At 31.9% G+C, this 19,915-nt stretch overlaps 1 long non-coding RNA gene across 1 annotated transcript in view; it reads right to left on the bottom strand.

Moving 5' to 3' along the window:
* The window catches only part of LOC149906656 (uncharacterized), a 71,529-nt gene extending 52,668 nt beyond the window's left edge, over positions 1-18,861 (bottom strand). Inside the window, exons 1-2 of the long non-coding RNA XR_016457020.1 lie at positions 18,736-18,861; positions 301-402 (exon numbers count right to left, since the gene is read on the bottom strand). This is a non-coding gene — a long non-coding RNA (uncharacterized LOC149906656). The remainder of the gene's footprint in view (positions 1-300; positions 403-18,735) is intronic.
* Positions 18,862-19,915: the final 1,054 nt, after the last annotated feature.

Genomic DNA, 19,915 nt, shown 5'->3' on the forward strand with positions numbered 1-19,915 from the left:
TAATACAGCGATCTCTTCCAGTCAACCTTAGGCAAGGATCATGAGAATTACGTCATATTATATTGATGAGGTCGATGGTGCACAACACTATTTATAATAAATTATATCATATACATGAAGATACTATACATAATTAAATAAATAAGTATACTACATAATAATATAATATCTATATATGTACACACAAACATACATTTCATAAAGATAAATAGTAATTATATACTTGCTTTTTGAACTATGAAACATTCTACTCGAGGAAATTTTCAATATAAATAGGTAATAATATAGCAATACACTTACCACAACTAAATATAACTGAGCGTGAAGTCTTGCAGAAAAATAAACACTCCACTAAATATCCACGATCCTGTTAGTTTCGTTTCGTTGGAACACGACACAAATCTGTAACAAAAATATTGGTATAAAACGGTTTCTTTCTTTATAAATATTCTCAAATACGTAGACGATTTTGTGTTATAAAATAATTGTATTTTAGCTGAAATTCAAACGTGACTTATTCAATGAGACTTCTCCTGGAGGCACTTTTAAATCGTCGTAACATAATTTATTGATATTTACATTTGCTACTGATATTATGATTTTATTAGTGATTGTTTGGTGAGCTTCATTAGTAACTTCGTTAACTTTTCCCTTATTTACAGTGATAATGACGGTTGAGACGAAGAAAGAAAAATATCTCGGTCTGGCAGGACACAGAAGGCTGATCACCTACTGGTTCCTTAGAGAAAATGGATCAGTGAAACAGATTATATGTGCATAATGCATCTTACCCCTCTTGGGTACACAGCATTTTACTTTATTTACAAATTACAATGTAACTTAAAAAACGATGAGCACTGCTTTAATCACTGGATTTAAGAGAAAGAACTTGCTCTATCAAGAAATAGAAGACTCATCACGATATAATTAACGAGAATTGAAAATGAAATGTATACAAAACCGTGTTCCATACACAACATAGAAATTTATAAATATTACGGTTTCAGTGATATTACTTTAACCCCATTTTAGCTTCACGTAACCAATGTCAATAAGTTATTGGTATTGACCTGTACGAGTGTGGAGTGAGCATTTTTTATGTTATGTTTGTTTTATGTTTATTGATTTCATATATAAAATATGGTAGCTACATTAATTTAATGAAATTATTAGTATCCTTGATAGTCTATTGAAATACTAATATCATAATATGAAAGATACTTTCGAAGCAGAAAGGAATCATTCTCTCTAGCCATCCGCGTCGATATAAATAGGCAAGTACTATTATTGACCACATAATATAATATCTATTTAAGACAAGCTTAAAATAAATCAATACAAAATGAATTATTGATATAATCTTTTTTTGTCATACTCAAGAGCATTCACTTCAAATAAAATGATAACCTTACGTTAATCCGGCTCAATAATATTTTATCCAAAAACTAATGCAACCTAAGCTTCGCAAGTACAATAATTGACAACGCAATGTTATCTCAAAAACCTAAATCCCATGTCGGGTAAAATTCTCTTTGAGGTCGTAATTGTTCGCGCCATAATGAGAAAATCAATTATTCACGAAAAACCACGGCACTGTAATTTTCTTGACACAAACTTAATCCAAATAGAAATCAGAAACACGCAAGCTACTAATTTGGGTTCTCAAATACACTGTTGAGTGCTTTATGATTTCACACGTACGTAAGTACCTTTGTGTAAGCTGTCAATTAACCTGTAATTAATTGATTAAAATTAAAATAATGACAACTGTGATAAGTGTAGTATTGTGTGTAATTCGGTGATAAGACTCGTTTCGATAACGAATCATAAGAGCGGGGTATACTTTAGCCATATTATAATAATCAACACATTTAAGCGCATCACACACGGTGACTGAACCGAAACCCTGACACAAAATTTAGGGTCATTTGTAACAGGATGGCGGTTCTACAGGGGTCTTAGTACGCAATGACAAAAAGAAAAATGATGGTCAGAGCGCTGATACCGGATTCCTTAAGATACTGTAATATTTTATATTAGAGAATCTTAACATAAAATATTATAGTATCTTCACCGTGTGTGACGCACTGTGGAATAGTACCTACTTCAACTTTTTGTCCAGATTACACATAACATACTTGTTAAACATAAGTAACTCTTTTCGTTTATGATTTAAAAACATTCTGTTTCAATTTAAAATGCAGCTCATTAGTGCTTGCCTGAATACATCAAACATTCATCCTCACAAACTCGTTTATAATTTCAGTAGGAAAGACATTTACGTTTCATTTCCTATTCAATACGATGTCGATTCATTAAACACATTTACACACATTATTGACATAGCTCAATAGTGAAGTACGCTTTAAACATTATGCTTTAAATGAATCCATTTGGGATCAATTATTTTCAATAATCATAATTTTGAAATTATAGTTCTGTGTGTAATGTGTATAAATAATCATATGAATGGCGAGTCTAACGAACAATAAATTTTAGCTTCTTTTTGAACTACATATTTTAATACAAACTCGAACACATGTTTATTGTTATAATTTATCAATCTGCCGATTAATCAAGCAATGCTTTGGATTGGACAGTTGTGTATTTGTAGTACGCCCTTACTTTGTTTATTTTATGAATGATAGATCAGTACATTTGTATCTCGACTTTGTTTACCTCTATGTATACCTAACGAAAACTCTGAATATTTATGTAGTACTAAGATTTACAATCTGAATAAGTTTACTTATAACTAAAGTAATAATCTTTAGGGTTAGATACAAATAAAACTAAGATTACAATTTAACATTAAAAAAAATCGATCAGTCTGCTAATCTATGGCACCAAAAGCTTGATGTCATTCAAAAGACTTTTTAACGAATAACATTTTCATTTTCTAACAAAAATTAGCTAACTAAAAGCATAAATGAAAACAATATGTAACCTAGATTCTAATATATGAACCATAACCATGAGGGAAATCTTGTAAGCGATCCATTATTGCTAACATAAAATACCAACAAGACATGTTAAATTACATAGTATATTGGCATTTAGTAGCACAATACATTATTACCTTTTTCTGTTTATTGGCTAATTTTATTACGTAATGGACATAGAGCATTCATAACTCTATGGAGAACTTTTCGTTTAAATATTTAATAATTTAGTGAAGGGTAAGTAGTAATTTTCGAAGTATAAAAGTAAAAAAGTGAAATTGTGAAATGCCTTGTTAAATAATGGACAATTTTTATTTGTAGGTATGTTTTTCTTTTTGCCACATATCATGAAACTCGCGTTCAATGTCGAAATATGAATATCTATTGGCCGATTTACAGATTTTAATTATCAAACATATTAAATCCATTACAGTATTTTTAGCAATTAAATTACCAATACAAATCAATAGAAAATTCTCACACATTCTATATTTACCTTCAATATCATACAACACAATATCTACCTTAGTATTACAAACAGTATCATTTATACGTTCGATTCGTACTCAAATGATTCCAAATCAAGGCCTTACGAGTTATGTAGTGACGTACACAAGCTTTTAGTTATCAAGCATTATACCACTCGTATTTAGTTTATCCGAACATGTTATATATGTGTTCGTAGATTTATCATTGCATTTTCAGAGAGCTTGCTTCGTTGGATTATGAACGTAGCACGTAATCATTTCAATTCGCAGATAGAATCAATATTAAGAGAACGTCCAATTCGATTAGGTTGTTTGGCCTTTAAATTGAAAGGGCAGTGGACAATGAAAGCTGTGTAAATTCAATAATGTCTTCATCTTACCTTCATACCTGCGTTCGACTGTTAAATACGATCAATGACTGGTTATTACGTATGTTATTAGATAGGTAAGTCTCAAATTTCAAACAATTAAGTGTGAGGTTCTAATTAATTCGCCACTAACCGTTGTTAGATATAATTACTTTTACTTTTCTCGCTACTTTTCTCACTTTTTTTTCTAAAAAATCGAGCAAGAAACAAATATTCATTTACGAAAATAAGTATTCAATGGGCATGTATTAATTAAATTAATTTAAGTTGGGACGAAACCAGGCTAAAATAACAAATAAGAATACGACTCTGGGTTTCTGCAAATGAAATGAGTCTTCCCGAAATGCAAACGAGTAAAGTAATTTATAAGTTGTCTGTCTGTTTATGAATAAAATGTTTCTCTTTCTTTCTTCTAATAAAGATGATTACAAGTATTCAACATCGCTAGATATTAATTTTTAATGCAAATTTAATAAAAGTAATGAAGAAACTAACTGAACTTGATGTTGAATCTATCTAGAATATATAAGGCTATCTTTTCTTTTAGTACCTATTAAAAAAAATCCAATATTGTTTTGCGCGATTACTTATTTATATACTTATTTAATGACTTAAAATATTTGAGTAAACATAATTATTCTCACAGGAATAGTTCACTTTAGTTTACATTTAAAAACGTTTCACTATGTTGCCTTGTAAGACGGGGTCCGTACGGGCTATAGTCAATTACCTACTCAAGCAAAAGCGAAATTATAATGCGACCTAAACCCATTAGGGTAATTTAATCTAATGCTTCTAGATGGAAATAATTATATTATGTATTTTGGTAGGATTATATTATTGAGAAAAGTCGTGTTGTTGAAGATAGTGTTAGACGTCGAAGCATTTTAATGTCGAATAGAGATTGAATTTTAAATGTATTGTTGTTTAGTTAAGGGGATATGAACGAAATTAAAAAGTATGAAATTGTCTCCTTTAATAAACTTGTATCATAATTTATACCAAATAATGTAAGATACACTGATCATAAATCAAAGGTTTTTCTAAGTTTCCCAAGAAAGTGTAAATACAGTTAGGGGAGATTTCCGAATCATTACCCCAGACGCGATACGGCATCACACGATGACGGATATAAGGAACGACTCACGACACGATAAGGGTGCTTTTCTACCAAAGATGTGCTAAGCTACGTTGTTGTGGATGCATTTGATATCCACCAATTATATTCATTGATTCTTATAGCTGAAACTAAGTTACGTCTTTTATATGGAAGGATGCGTGCTATGGATTGGTACTATGCATGTGTACTATGGATGTGTGCTATGGATTCATGTTGTGGATGGTCACGAGTGATGTAGCTATGTGTAGAGTAGAGCCTACTATCGATACATCGCATAGCTCGAGCTGCGTCATCTTCGTATAATCTTCATATAACATCTTTCATTCTATTCGTAGGTACTGCTAGATAGCTTAGCATCAATGGAAACGGTCACATAGTTTCGCAGAGTAGCTATATATATTACATTTTCGCAGCATAGCTGCATAGTACATTTCTGGTGGAAAAGTACCCTAAAGTCACGATAAATTCACGTCTCACGATATTCCCGTGATAAAATAATAGCGAGATAAAAGCGTTATAAATAACCATGCAATTTCACACAACGATTGACCGTTAACACATTGCAATAAAATACTTCTAAATCAATTATCGGCGAACTAAAAGAAATGTTTTAAATAAATGTGAAGATATTTATATTTTATTTCTTTAAACTATTGAACATATTTCAGAAAGGCAAAGATCACGTAAGAAAATGATTAATAGAGAAAATTGTATTTGTTAAAAATGTGTTCAATATTTAAATGTCACCCACATTAAAATACAAAGCAGTATTGCAGGACTTTGTTAAGGTGTGAATGTAGAAGTACAAATACTTTATAAAATGTACTTTACCTTCTTTCCACTTCATAGCCAGACAAAAGTAAATACATGTAACATTATTGGAGCCAATGCAACAAGTTACATAGCTCTTGCGACTCCACAAAGGGAATTGCAAATTCAACGACACTGCTATTTGAATTCGTTACGTGTTTTATATTTTTCATCAAATACACAGCTTGTTTTCATTGTACTTTAAGTTTTGTCTAGTAGTATCTCAATTGAAAGGCAAAAATATGCAAATACTGTTCTCATAATGGATTTTTAGCAGAATAGGTACAGTGGTAATTCAGTTTTATAGCACATATATAAAATGTACTTATACGATTGTAAATATGTAGAGTTTTATTTATTTACCAAACAAGAGAAATAACTCTAACAAAAGTTAAACATCCGTAAATCCTTTAAACCCGAAACATCTTAAACACAAACCAACTTTCCCATTAAAAGCATGAGAAGGGAAATCAAAGCATGAAAGGGATACATTACCGCGGGAATTAGAAACAACACCAGCAGTTGTTAGTTTGCAATTATTTGTGCTTCACAAGATATTTACATCGTAATTATACCAAAGCTTACTAATTTGCTCATTAACGAACCTATTTGTTAATATAAAATCATTTACTTAATTAATACGCTTCGTGTTATAAGTAATCCATACTAATATTATAAATGCGAAAGTATAACTCTGTCTGTCTGTCTGTTACTCAATCACGCCTAAACTACTGAACCAATTTGCATGAAATTTGGTATGGGTATCAAAATATCTATTTTGATACCCGAGAAAGGACATAGGCTACCTTTTATTGCGAAATATGTACCACGGGCGAAGCCGGGGCGAACCTCTAGTTAAATATATTTTAATTAATTATAATTGTCAGTTTTCAATGTTCTTTTTGAGAAAAGCTTTGGCTGTAATAATTACTATAATTCGTTGGCACTATCCACTTTTCTTAACAACAATTTTTCATAAGAAAATACCGCCCAGATTGAATCAAAAGAAAGCTCTGCCGGAGGAATGGGAAGTGCACAATTATTGTTCTTAATCTTGGCAAAAAATTAATCTAAGAAACAGTGCAGTTTAGTATTTTTATTTGTATAACCTTTGTGGAAAATTAAATTACAGAGTACGTAGAGAGTAATTAGTCCTGTTCTTGCCCACAATATACCTACTTACAAATTAGTGTTACTGGGACAACAGTTTGCGTCTGTGGTTTGCGTAGTTTCTTTTAATAACTAAGGTTTGTTACATATACAATTTACAAACATATTAGAGATAATACTAACTGGGCACTCTATACTAAATTGAAGACATTAGGGAAAAAAGACTCAATTAAACGCGAATATATTGTAAATAATTCAATTCGATCTTTGGGAAGCATACTATGAATATAACTTATACGATTTTATCTTATCTCACTTCGGTCTAACAGGTAAGTAAAAGCCCTTAAGAGGTAAGACGTAATAATGATGACAATATAATAAATGTGTATTCATACTAACACAACGTAATGATTAGCACAAAAGGAATAACAGCTGAAATAAGAAAAAATACATCGGATGTAGTATTCACAGTAATACATAATTAATTAATTGCTGAGACCTTTTTCCTCGATGCGGTGTAAGTCTTAAGTAATCTTAAGTAATACTGTAATTAACAGAGGACTATAAGTATAAATTTGATTATATAAAAAATTAAACTCGAAAACGATGTTTATAACGTTGAACGTATAAAGAATTCAATTGAATATCGATACATGTAATTTTGGACTAAAATCCTTTTTAAAACTTTGTAACATTTATCTGAATATCATGCAAAACTATTGGATTTTGTTAAAACCCTCAGTTATTTCGGTTTTAGAAATAGAATATTTTTTAACTTTGATGAATAGGTACAAACCAACCAAATTGGTTTCTATGACGTACCTATGCATTGAAATTGAACAGACATGTAAGCTTACGTTATTTTTTCCCTTTGTGACATCGTGAAGGGCTATTCGTTAGGAAATGAATGTAGTCAGTAGTACATAGTAGGGTAGTAAAAACAGTGCAATTTTCATCATACGTTCCCTTGTTAGCTCGTTATAATTTTGCACGACTTCATATTCAATTTCCTCTATTTGTTTCCAAATAATAAACATTTGTGCAATGCGTTAAGTGTTAGATATCTATTAATAAGGAAATGTATGTTCTGGACACAATCCAAAGGCGTACTACACTTGATTTATGTGTCCATTTATTCTAAAGAAAAAGGGGAAAGGATTTGTATTTAACCAAAATAACTTAATATTTAAATAGTTTTCTCTGCAAACTTCACGCATACTGTTTTTGATTTGATTAATCATAGTTAAATGTATCTAAACGGAAGAACAGAACTCTATTTGTTAATTAGTAATCATTTATTCTTTAAATGTTCATTTACGCTTAATTTATATCGTAATATCATTGTATCACTTCTTTACAACAAGAGGAAAAACTTATTCTTTTAGAGCATTTTCATAAAATGTCGTTTGTTTTCAAAAAATGTCGAAATTCAAACACATTTCACAGCATGTTTCCTGTGGTCTGGTTTACCACATTAAAATATATCCACCAAAAACCAATTTTCAGTTAAACCACCAGAATAAACAGGCAAATATACCTATGTCGATTTAAATTAAATTGCCTAAAATAATAAATTGTATCTAAAGAATCCGTTCATTTTTATGACGTTAAACCTCCGTGGAGTGATGGATGGAGTCAACCCTCGATCTGCGGACCAACTGTATTAATTAAGGATCGTAACCGCGACACAAATTGATACAACCTTCTATATATGATTGTTTTCTTTTTTAGTTAGTGTTGTTATTTTCGTGTTCGAATGTTTGGGAAGTTTTTTGTACGCTAAAAAGGTTGGTTGCAGTTAAAATTGAGGCAATTTTCTGTACTTTGGTACTACTTATGTGTACAGTGTGGGTGTTCTATTATACATTTTCAAGTACATAATTCGTTAAAAAAGTAACGTTAAAAAAGAAAAATTCAGACATTATGTCTTTGTACAATATCTCCTTAGAATTCCATACAATTCGAGAACTGATAATATAATGAATAACAAGAGAAAAAATGCAACAATGGCACATTTTCCCCAAAAATAGGGAAGTAGGTCATTAGATGTTTACCGTTGTTTTGCGGTTTATAAAGGCGTTGTTTGAATATTTATAAAATGATAACCTATAATTTATTTTTTGAAGGAAAATATTATCATTTAACTGAACGCATTAGGCTTAGAATTTTTTGTTTAAACAGGGAGTCTAATTTGATGAAACTAAAGACTGATAAAATTTCGAATCATTTCGAATTTAAGTGTGGTTAATGGTCCAATTTCATTATATTTGCATACTAAAGACATGGTTCAGACTTCAGTCCTACATACCTTATCCACCCCGAAATGAATTCACAAAGCGACAAAATCAATAATGATCTACGAAAGGAAGCGTAAACGAGTGCTCTAGGCCATTTTTCTAAGCGTGACTGCGTCGAGAGGCGAAATTGGAAAAATATATTCACTTATACCAAACCCTCGGGTGCGGGATGGCTCTATAGATCAGCCTGATGGTTCCTGAATACCGTGTCGACGACAAATGACGCAGAAATCGGCGAACCCATCTCGGAGGGTTTGTATTTTATTATGGTTTGCCTTCGATTCGGAAGTGAACGATAGGGGTTGATATTTCGGGAGTTTATGTTGTGCCTTGCTGACAATATGGGTGATATGCCCGTTGGTTTATTGTGTACAGATTTGTGTAGTTTTATGATATTTCTATACTATTTGTTACACTTCGATTTATGATGGTTTCACTTTCGTGTTTTATGATCATGTGCGTGTTTGTAGTCCGGTTCGTTAGTGTGAACTATGAAAATTGTAATTTTGGTATTTAATCTTATTAATTTTTCTTCTTACGCTTGGAACACAGAATAAAATAGTAACATTGATTTCAACTATTTTGATAAAAAAAAACTGTCATAATTCAGAAGATATTGCAATTAATTTAGTTTTAGTATATGAAATAACTATAGGCTATTTTAAATCCAAAGTAAATAAAATATGAACTAGTTTAAATAACAAGTTGTTAAAGTCCACTGTTCCCACATTAATGAGTACTTTTCTTCGCAAACATGTCTGTAATAGTCTCCGATAAGAAGTTTCAGCGGTTGACGTAATTCACAATTATTGGATGTTTCATACCACTTTTATATTATGCATTATGGTCGCCATTCCTATTATTGTTACGTGAAACAATTTGCTATTATTCGTTCGATAAGTATGTTGGTTATATTGAACTTTAATAATCATGCAGTCTATACTTCTGCAGCCTGCAGGGATATCATAGGGCTCCTATGATGCTGATCATCCACTACGCTAGTCGAATAAGGTTTTCCTTCCCATATTTAAGCATTTAAATAACCTTGATTTGAAATGCTTAATTAACGTAACAATAACTTAAATTCCCCTACGACGGAACTTTTTTTCTCTAAAAATAAGGAAGTCATTAAAAAATTTCGATAAAAGGTGAATATTAAACACGCTATTCTTTAATTAAGATAAATATTAACTTCACTTTATAACACTTATTAGAAGGCGCGATAAATATTAAAAAAATAATTGGGTTGTGCATGAAATAGAGCGTGGTGAATGCGTATAAAAATCCGGATAATTGGGATTACCTTCTTCATCTTGATAAGTATAAGGAAATGAAAAATAAAGCTTTATCAAAATATTAAACATTCTTGCATGCAAGAATTGTTACGTAGAAAATCGGCTACATATAATTATATTATTCAAAGCATTTTATAATAATATAATATATCGAAACAATCGGAAATTTTCATTCATTAATTTTTGCTGTTTGATTTTTGATTCGTCCTTTTTGATGTACCTAATTTAAACTATTAATGATCATGGATAATGTTGTAATGTACCAAGCTACTTTTATTGTCATAAATTCACTAAAATATGTTTTTTTTTAATTTCTTTACTAGAAATAAAAAAAAAACTTTTAATATGATTCAACAAAAATTATAAATTACCAAATAACTAGAAATCAACACTCAATAATAATTTATCCTCTGTATCAATGTCTGTATTAATTAAGTGCTTTCAAAACATTTCTATTCAACCAAACAGAAAATCGGTAAAAGCTAGTTTAAAAATGTAATATAGGTATACAAGTTACATTGATTTCGATTCGTCTATTTTCAAGGCCTAAATTTAATTGCGTTTTATATATTTACTCATCAAAGGAATGATTTTTCAATGTTTGGTTAAAATTATATCGTTAATTAATATCGTAACAACCATTTCAAAAAGTGTTAATTACCCGTTTCTGACAAAATGGTATAGTATGCAAAATAATGTAAAAATATCACCTATGAAATATTATTGGGTATAAGAATCAAGTATAGAAAAATCTCTTAAAGCTTCGAAGATTTGACGAAGCATATTCTTATCAATACATAAGTAAGGCAAGGGCGTGTCCCAACGGTCTAAAGTCCAAATCGAAGCAAGCTTGGATGCATAAGTTGTACAATGTACAGCCTATATAGCTTATTTATTATTAAATGGCTAAAAGATTAGCTCGGCTACATAATACTCGAGTATATTGGGAAGCCATTACTGTATTTTGCTAGTTATTATCAATAGATACGTTATGTATTGCAACTAAAGTGAAATTTAATACTAATTGCAGTAGAGTTGGTCATAACATGCTATATTAATATCGTTTTGTTTTATTCACTGAATAAATACAATTTTCGAAGGTTACAAAAAAGTTTATCAGGATTTTACTGAAGATTTAGCTGTAATGACTTATTATTCAGATCAAAACTCGAAGTTTATTGTCCCTTCTAGTAATATAGGTATCTGTGATTCTAGTGAAAATACTGTTTGGTTAGGAAATGAAAAAAATCATTACTACTATTAACCGATTGTAGAAAGACAGGAGAAAATGAAATATCTAAGTTTCGTTCAGGGCTTTCTTAAATAAGTACATGTAGAGACTATAGAGTAGAAGCAATTTCATTGTCTCAAAAAATACATAAATAAAATATTGAACGAATGCCTACATTATTAATATAGATGTTAGATCATTTAAAAAAATATGTGCATGTACATTGTACATCATGTTAATTGCCTATTCCCTTTCAACATGATATATTATGGCGTCACATATTAATAACCGGCCCCATTAAGAGTGCTATCTCAATATTTTTCATGCTTTTACACCAATGACGTAGGTACCATATTATATTATAACCATCATTCAAAAGGGTTTTTACGTTATATTCATTAAAATACTTAAACCGAACACTGAAGCGTAATTTCTTTATCTTTGTAACAAATATAAAAAAAAACTGATTCATAAGATAAAGCCAATTAAAATTCGTAATAAAGAGCCAATTAAAGTGTTATAAGTCAGAAAACAACCATTACTTTTCGATTACGTGAATTGTTGATATTTTTAATGTTTTAAGTAATTAATTATTATTGATCCAATGGCTGGCAGATTGTTATATTATTTTTACTGAAACAATGACAACAATATAGTACCTACCATGTACACGTAACTACGTACATTAATTAAGTGTTAAATATACATATAGATACATTTTTTGTTTAGATAATAATCTTATGTAGAGCGGCTTCATAGAGTTTTGTAATACTAAAACTATAATTTATTTATTCATACTAAATCTTGAACTCGTCAATCATACTGTAGTAAGTTCTTTATTCCTATAAATTTCCATTTTCAAATAAAACTTATTTGATATGTTTAAAGGATTGTTCAAGAGAAAGAGGGTAGGAAGAAGTAGGAAGAAGGAGAAAGAGGATATATATATATATATATATATATATATATATATATATATATATACTATATCATCGTTGGCCTATTTAATCTGTAATAGATATATATGCAGTTACATTTAAATTTTATATTATAGTATATAAACATCGTAGTATATAAATAATTATATAGGGATAAATATTTTATTTTGAAACGTGATTATTTGCCCATATTTAGCATTTACTTGATTGATTGATTTGAAATACCTTCAAAAAAAAGACTTATAAAGGGTAGGTCTTTCACAGCTTCTAAATCAACAGTCTTTTATTTCTACGATGACAGTAACACTAATTCCATAGACAAATAGATAACAGAGAGTTTTGACCTATTGCTATATCTAATCTATATAATCTTCAAATAGTTTTGATACTGAGCCAAGTCGGATTTGTCTCTGTACTTCCTTTGTTGAAGTTACAATACTCTGCCTGAATAAGTTTATACAGACGTTAGCGAAACGGAAAATTAATGGTTAAATTAATATTGATGCCTAGTTTTGTTTGAGTTAAATATTCACTTATAATACCACAAGAGCTTCAAAATTATCGGGTATTTTCCGATAGGTTCGTTGCAAACAAATGAAGGAGTCAAGTTTTTAGTCAAGGTTAAAAAATCACGAACGCGAAGTGCGAGTGATAATTCCTGAAAAACTTGACGACTTTATTTGTTTGCAGGGAACCTTGAGGGAAATGCCAGATAATTTTGAGGCTCGTGTGGTATTCGGGAAATTATTTTTCCGTCCCAAATGTCGGCCAATAATTTCACAATTGAATTGAACCTGTCAGTTTGACGTCAACGACCAGAGAAAATTTTCAAAAAATTATCAGTATAATACCATGTAGGTTGTACCACGTGACGTCGAATGGTGTAATTCTATTGGTCGATATTTGGGTCGGAAAAATAATCATTGCAATAGAATAGCTGGCGAATTGACTTTGTTTTAGAGTCAAATGTGGAATTTGACTCACCTGTGGAACCTTTTGCTCAAGTGAAACTTCTTTAGGCGCGTTGAGAGTAAAATTTTATCTGTCTAAGTCGTATAAATCGCGTCAATGAAGTTTCACTTCTGACACATGTGCTCGGCACATTAAACTATATCATTATTTAACATACACTTCATAATGAGGGGTATAATTACGAAATCATCTACACATTTGTAATATTTAACCTATTATCTATAGGCCATATTAAATCGGACATTTGTGCTCAATATACCTAATTGCTATAATGCAAGTGTTAAAATTTTTATTAAAACGTGTCAAATATACCCACTTTTATAATTCTTTCTTCCCATTAAGGACGAAATACTTTCTACCTCATCATTAAGGATTCAAAAGTAAAAGGAAGATCTCTTTCACCGTTTACAAAGCTCGCTAGTAAATTATTTAAAATCAGGGCGCGAAAAAATGTTTGTTTACGAATCTAGATGACTTGGCCTCTCTTTGTTTATGAACAATGGTCACTCAACAATAAAGTATTCAGGATCCTTTTATGCATGAAATTAATAGGCGACTTTAAGTATTCTTTGGCGTCATGATAATTTATTGCATTTTATATTAGCCCGGTTTACACGCACACTCTTTACCGCGTGATTGAGTGCGCGGGATTGAACGGGGAAAAGCACGCGCGCGCAATCGCGAGGGATTGTTTTGTCACGTTTTTTTATGCACTTATTCTTTCGCGCGCGATTATTCGTGCGCCTTTGAGGAAAGAGGAAAGATTGTGCGTGTAAACGACAATCGCGCGCGATTGAACGAAGGAAAGCGTGGCGTGTTGGAGTGTGTGCGGAGTGGACGCGCAATCTCGTTCTCTCTGTCATCGTTTAAATGCTCGCACTTTCCCGCGTGAAAGCCGATTAGCTGGGTCCACACCGGCCGATCCACTGCGATCCGATCGCGCGCGGCAGGCGCGCGATCCAAAGATGCGGGCGGTGTGGACGTGCCGCGCGCGATCCATGCACGCGTTTTGCCGCGCGCGATCCCTACCTCGTGCGATCCGTTAGCGGGCGGTTTTTGTACCCGCTTCAAAGGTGCCTCAGTTGCGTGATGCGCGCGGTGTGGACGGTTGTGTTGGATCGCGCGATCCACCTCACCATGGACATTTCAGAAAGTCGAATATCTCAAATTGATTAGCATTCATTCTTGCAAAATTGTGTTCAACTTCATCTGAAACTAACTCTGCGTAAAGCTGAGTCCCAGATGCCAATCGATTTTATAAAATTGTTTCACCCAAAACCGTCGATTTCTTTTTTTTTTCTTTTTTGCGCAAACATTTCAGTATAATTAAAGTTACTGCTGCAACGGCAAGACGCCGCCGTTGTACGTGTGACTCCATATCGTACAAGAGTTAGACTGGCTGAATCACGGATCGCCTTAGGATCACTTGGAGCGCATATTTTGGATCGCAAGTTTTTAAAGTGGATCGGCCTAACATGATCCACGATCCATGCTCCGCGATCCTGGATCGCGGATCGCGGGATCACTGGATCGGCCGGTGTGGACCCAGCTAATCGCGCGCGAAAGAGCGTGCGTGTAAACCGGGCTATTGTCTCGAATATCGCTTTCTTCGCGTTTATTATCGCTAAGTGAGGTATATCTTTTCAGTTTTAGTTGATGTTCTCACAACTATTTGGAAATCTTTTAGATTATGTAAAAACGCGATCAAATACATTGGTTGAACACCCTTCAAAAGTTTCTCTATGTGACTTTCAATAATAATTGAGGTATTTAATTTGAAAAAATATCGAATTGTATTCATGATCCCGAAATAGCGTCGGTTTTCAGTAGGTATATATGAAAAATTTTCAACAGTTTTGTATATAATTATTCAAATTAAAAAAATATAACGTTTCTGTGTATATTTTATGCGGCACAATAAATAAACAAATTTAATTTGTTGAATTTTATCAAGAGCTTGCCTGCAAAATTTTCACAACGGAATTTACGGTGGAATTCATTTTATTAAAATAACGTTCAAAAACTATTCATTATACAAAGTATAACGTTACAATGCTCATTTCATACAATTCGACTTGTATAAATTGTAAGGAAAACGTCTCGTTGGACAAAACCTACAATGCTATAGAATTCCGAGATTAAGTTAAGATTCAATACATATTATTCTAAGTCCCATTTCACCCTTGACCTAATTCTGGCGCCAAACAATAGTGAACACACATTTCTATAAGTTTGAAGGGTAAGTATCATGCATGCATGTAGCCTTGTACTTTTTATTGCTCAATTGGTCAATAAAATGGACGATCAGTTCAAAGGGTGCAACAACGTAAGGAAAGCGTGCATACATTTTTATGATCGTTCAATTAGGTTGTTTGATGTTAGGGCAATAAAGTGGTTTCTTAGAATTTTCGATAATGACTGTACAATTTTAATATTATGCTTGTCTTAAATATATAGTCTTCGCTTCCTAACGAAACATAATATGGCTATAACAAAAGAAACTCTAATCAGGTTCAATAAGTATAAAAAAAGATCAAATAAATTTGCTTGGCAATGAAAAATACTTGACTTATTTGAACATGATACGTTATACCTTCAAACAAAGAGTTTAATTACGCTGTTGATATGCATAAGATCAGAGACAAGTTGTGGTTTTAAGAAATTAATAAAATTCTCTAAATCATTAAAAGTTTGCTGTTGCTTTACTATGTAAATATAAATTTATCAAAGATAAATTCTATTACATTCAATTCAAAGCTGAATCTCAAATGAGAGCGATAAAACGCAGTTTAATATCCACATATTGAGGCTTCTTTCCAAACATCTACGACTAAGAGATGCATTTAGGGCAAGGTTGTTATAATTCAATAGTCGAGATGTCATTTCACTACTTCATATAAAATAATATCTACATGCAGCACTCTCAAAATCAACACATATTACGGTGTAATTACAACGAACATAGAGCTAGAGCTAGAGCAAGAGCATTATTTTGTAATCTTTAAGCGTAAACGAATAAGAATCTTTTTGAACGCACTAAGAACAACGAAATAATGCTCTACGCCTATTTACGCTATATGAATTTTATATATATTGGGGTTAGAATGAGCATTTGCTCATTTGATGTAAATGCACCGTTAGAGAAACAAAAATAATATGTGTGTGTGTGTGTGTCAAACTAGAATCGTAACTATGATCGTAACATAAACATTTGCAGAATTAAATTAACCATGACATTGCGTGCTGACCTCGAGTATTTTCATCTCTGTAAAAATATAAAAGAATGCTTTATGCTCCAGCCTTATATGGCCGAATGCTTCTTCCCTAATTGAGAGTATGATGTTCAAAATCCATAGTTTGGCGCAACCTCAATACAATTGATCATAAAAGACTGTAGAAATATGAATTGCAAATAAATTGCAACATTGAAAACGTTTTGCTTTACGGCTTTATGATCGCGTTTCAAAGGGTTTCAAATAAGATTTTAATTGACTCCCTTTTACTCTTAAAAAGCAAACGTCTCTACGTTTGCTCTATTTACTTGTACGTAATTTGTTGGAAATCAATTACGAACAACATTATTTTTGTGCAATGTTTAAATGTTGTAGTTCTCATAGAATTAATATTGCAAGCTTCTTCTTATATAAAATAAAGTGAGAGTTAGATAAAACTTGTGTTGTTATCGTTTATATTGCTAGTTTTGCTCCCGGCCGTCGATACACGAGCTTTTATGATAACGTCTTATGAAGACATCGTTATTAATATTATAGAGATAGTAAAACTGTGATTATTACCCTACTAGATTATTTTTATCAATAACACAATAATATTATATTATCTGTAATAATGCTATCTAATAAACAATTTATATTTCTGAAGTTTTTGATAACTTGGAATTTCGAAACATCTATACTCTATACCTACTAATATTATAAAGAGGAAAAGTTTGTAATTATGTAATTATGTATGTATGTATGTATTGTTTTCACGCATAAACCTCTTAACAGATTTTGATGAAATTTGGCACAGACAATCTTTAGACCCTGAGAAAGAACATAGGCTACTTTTTATTGCGAAATATGTACCACGGGCGAAGCCGGGGCGGACCGCTAGTATTTATATACATATGTATAAAAAAGCTCGTAAAGCTTAAATCTTTATATCTACAGATTAGTACATATTTCTTCTGTACCTAGGTTGTTCATTAACATATTCGTCCTGAACCGATTTTAATGAAATTTTTGGAATAATAGATTTTTTTATTTTTGATTTACAATTCCAATCTTAATACTATTATAAAGGCGAAAGTTTGTATGGATGTTTGTTACTCTTTCACGTAAAAACTACTGAACCGATTACAATGAAATTTAGCACACATATAGAGGGTAACATGGATTAACACATAGGATAGGTTTTATCCCGGAAATCCCACGGGAACGGGAACTATGCGGGTTTTCCTTTGAAAACGCGGGCGAAGCCGCGGGCGGAAATCTAGTACGAGAGTAAACGCGGGAAAAAGCTAGTTATAATTTTATTAATGGTCCAAAAATATAAAATGTCGCAATTTCTAATAATTTAAAAATTTTTCTTCTTCGATACTATAAAAAAATTACACTAAGTAATAACCACAACGAAATCTTCAATTTCCAAATGAAAATTTTAATACATAAAATTCATCTTAATTTTTTTCACGTATGTCATTTACTTAGTGCTCTTAGATTTATGATATAGAGAGAGTTGTAATCTATTGTTTGGAAGCTTTTCCAAATTGGGAAGGCGTTTAAGCGCTAGGCTTTTCGATCTTTCATTATAACAAATCAAAATAATTTCGTCAGCTTTAATCAACCATTATTAATTAACAGTTTGAAGCAGAAAGCCTCAACAGGTAGGCATTAAAACCAAATGTTACGTTTTTGTTAATAGGTCTGAGAGCAACAAGTAACTCAACGAGCTTTGTTCGCTCTATATTTATTGAAAATAAAACCGATATTCGACGGAGTTTCCACAGCAAGCGACAGTAAATTACCATCCTACATAATCTTAATTATAAACACCGGTTAACAGATTACATCGAAAATAGCGAAGTAATTAAAGAGAACAAACAAACTGTACGTAAAAAATATATAATTAATTAATTTTAATTTATTATTAATTGTTTGCATACCTCACGCAAATCCTTAAAAGCTCGATGCACAAAACAAACACAGTATGGTAACACAAATATATTTGTTCACTAGTTCGTTAGGCGCGGGGACGGAGCGCGCACACGACCTTCTCCTGGAAGAGCTGCGTTTGCACTGTTCCCTTGGCCCGCCCGCCCCTCATCAGATCCCATACCTGTAGCAGGTATCCAGAAGCTATTGATGGACAAATCGAATCGAGCCCCGTACGATTAACTCGCGGTATTGTCATCGAGTGGGTAATCTCCTTATTATATTTTATTGGACGACGACGCTCGGTGGGCGGAAAGTCAAAATGATGTGGACTCTTCAATTATAGAGCCTTCAAAATGTTTTTAGTTGGAAATTTTTATAAATGTTTTCGTATCAAACAAACAAAAATGCAATTTAATACTGTTAACATTTTGTGATAACAAAACTACACAGGAAGATTTTTTCATTTCTCTAGTTGAGGTTTCACATTTAGACAGTAGTCAGACATTTTTCACTGTGAAACCACTCGATTATCACAAATATTAAAAACCCAGATCCTTTCTCAATATCTACATTGTGCTAGATATAAAGACTAATAAATCTAGCGAAAAATACTTAAAAGATTCGACATTAAAATCACGCTTTGTACTGAATGATCTGCAGTGGAAAAAACGAGAAAATTTCTACAGAATACAAATGTAGAGCAGGCCGATATTAAATTCCGACAATGGCTGTCGAAAGCATATAAATCGGTTTAAATTCAGTTTTAATAAACCCTCGTTCGATAACTTTTCGTTTTCAAATGGTTGCTATTGGAATACGTTCGTGTGTGAAACGTTTTTCTTTATAATTGATTCTGACTTTAATTAGCTATCAATTTTCTTGTAAATACAACTGATTCATACTGTAAGGAAAGCGTTCACTAGGCAAGCAAATTTTAAAGCGTGTATTTAGTGTTAGTAATTACAAGATCATTTCGTTACACATTCAATTTAAACTTCCTCTGACCTACATTAAGCAAAAAACACTGAACAAGTTGAACGCATTAATATCTAATTATCTCCCTCGCAATGTGCCAGCCGGGTATAATTAGAGAACATTTTTGTCTGTACGACTAACATCACCAAAATCGAGTTTTTTAATATCTCTCCCAAACTGTTTCATTTGCTGCGGCCAGATGCCGCCGTCAGG

Source organism: Colias eurytheme, chromosome 8 (assembly GCF_061535395.1).
Source record: "Colias eurytheme isolate Ceu_HAF_F1 chromosome 8, ilColEury1 Martin Lab GWU primary, whole genome shotgun sequence".
Taxonomy (NCBI): domain Eukaryota; kingdom Metazoa; phylum Arthropoda; class Insecta; order Lepidoptera; family Pieridae; genus Colias; species Colias eurytheme.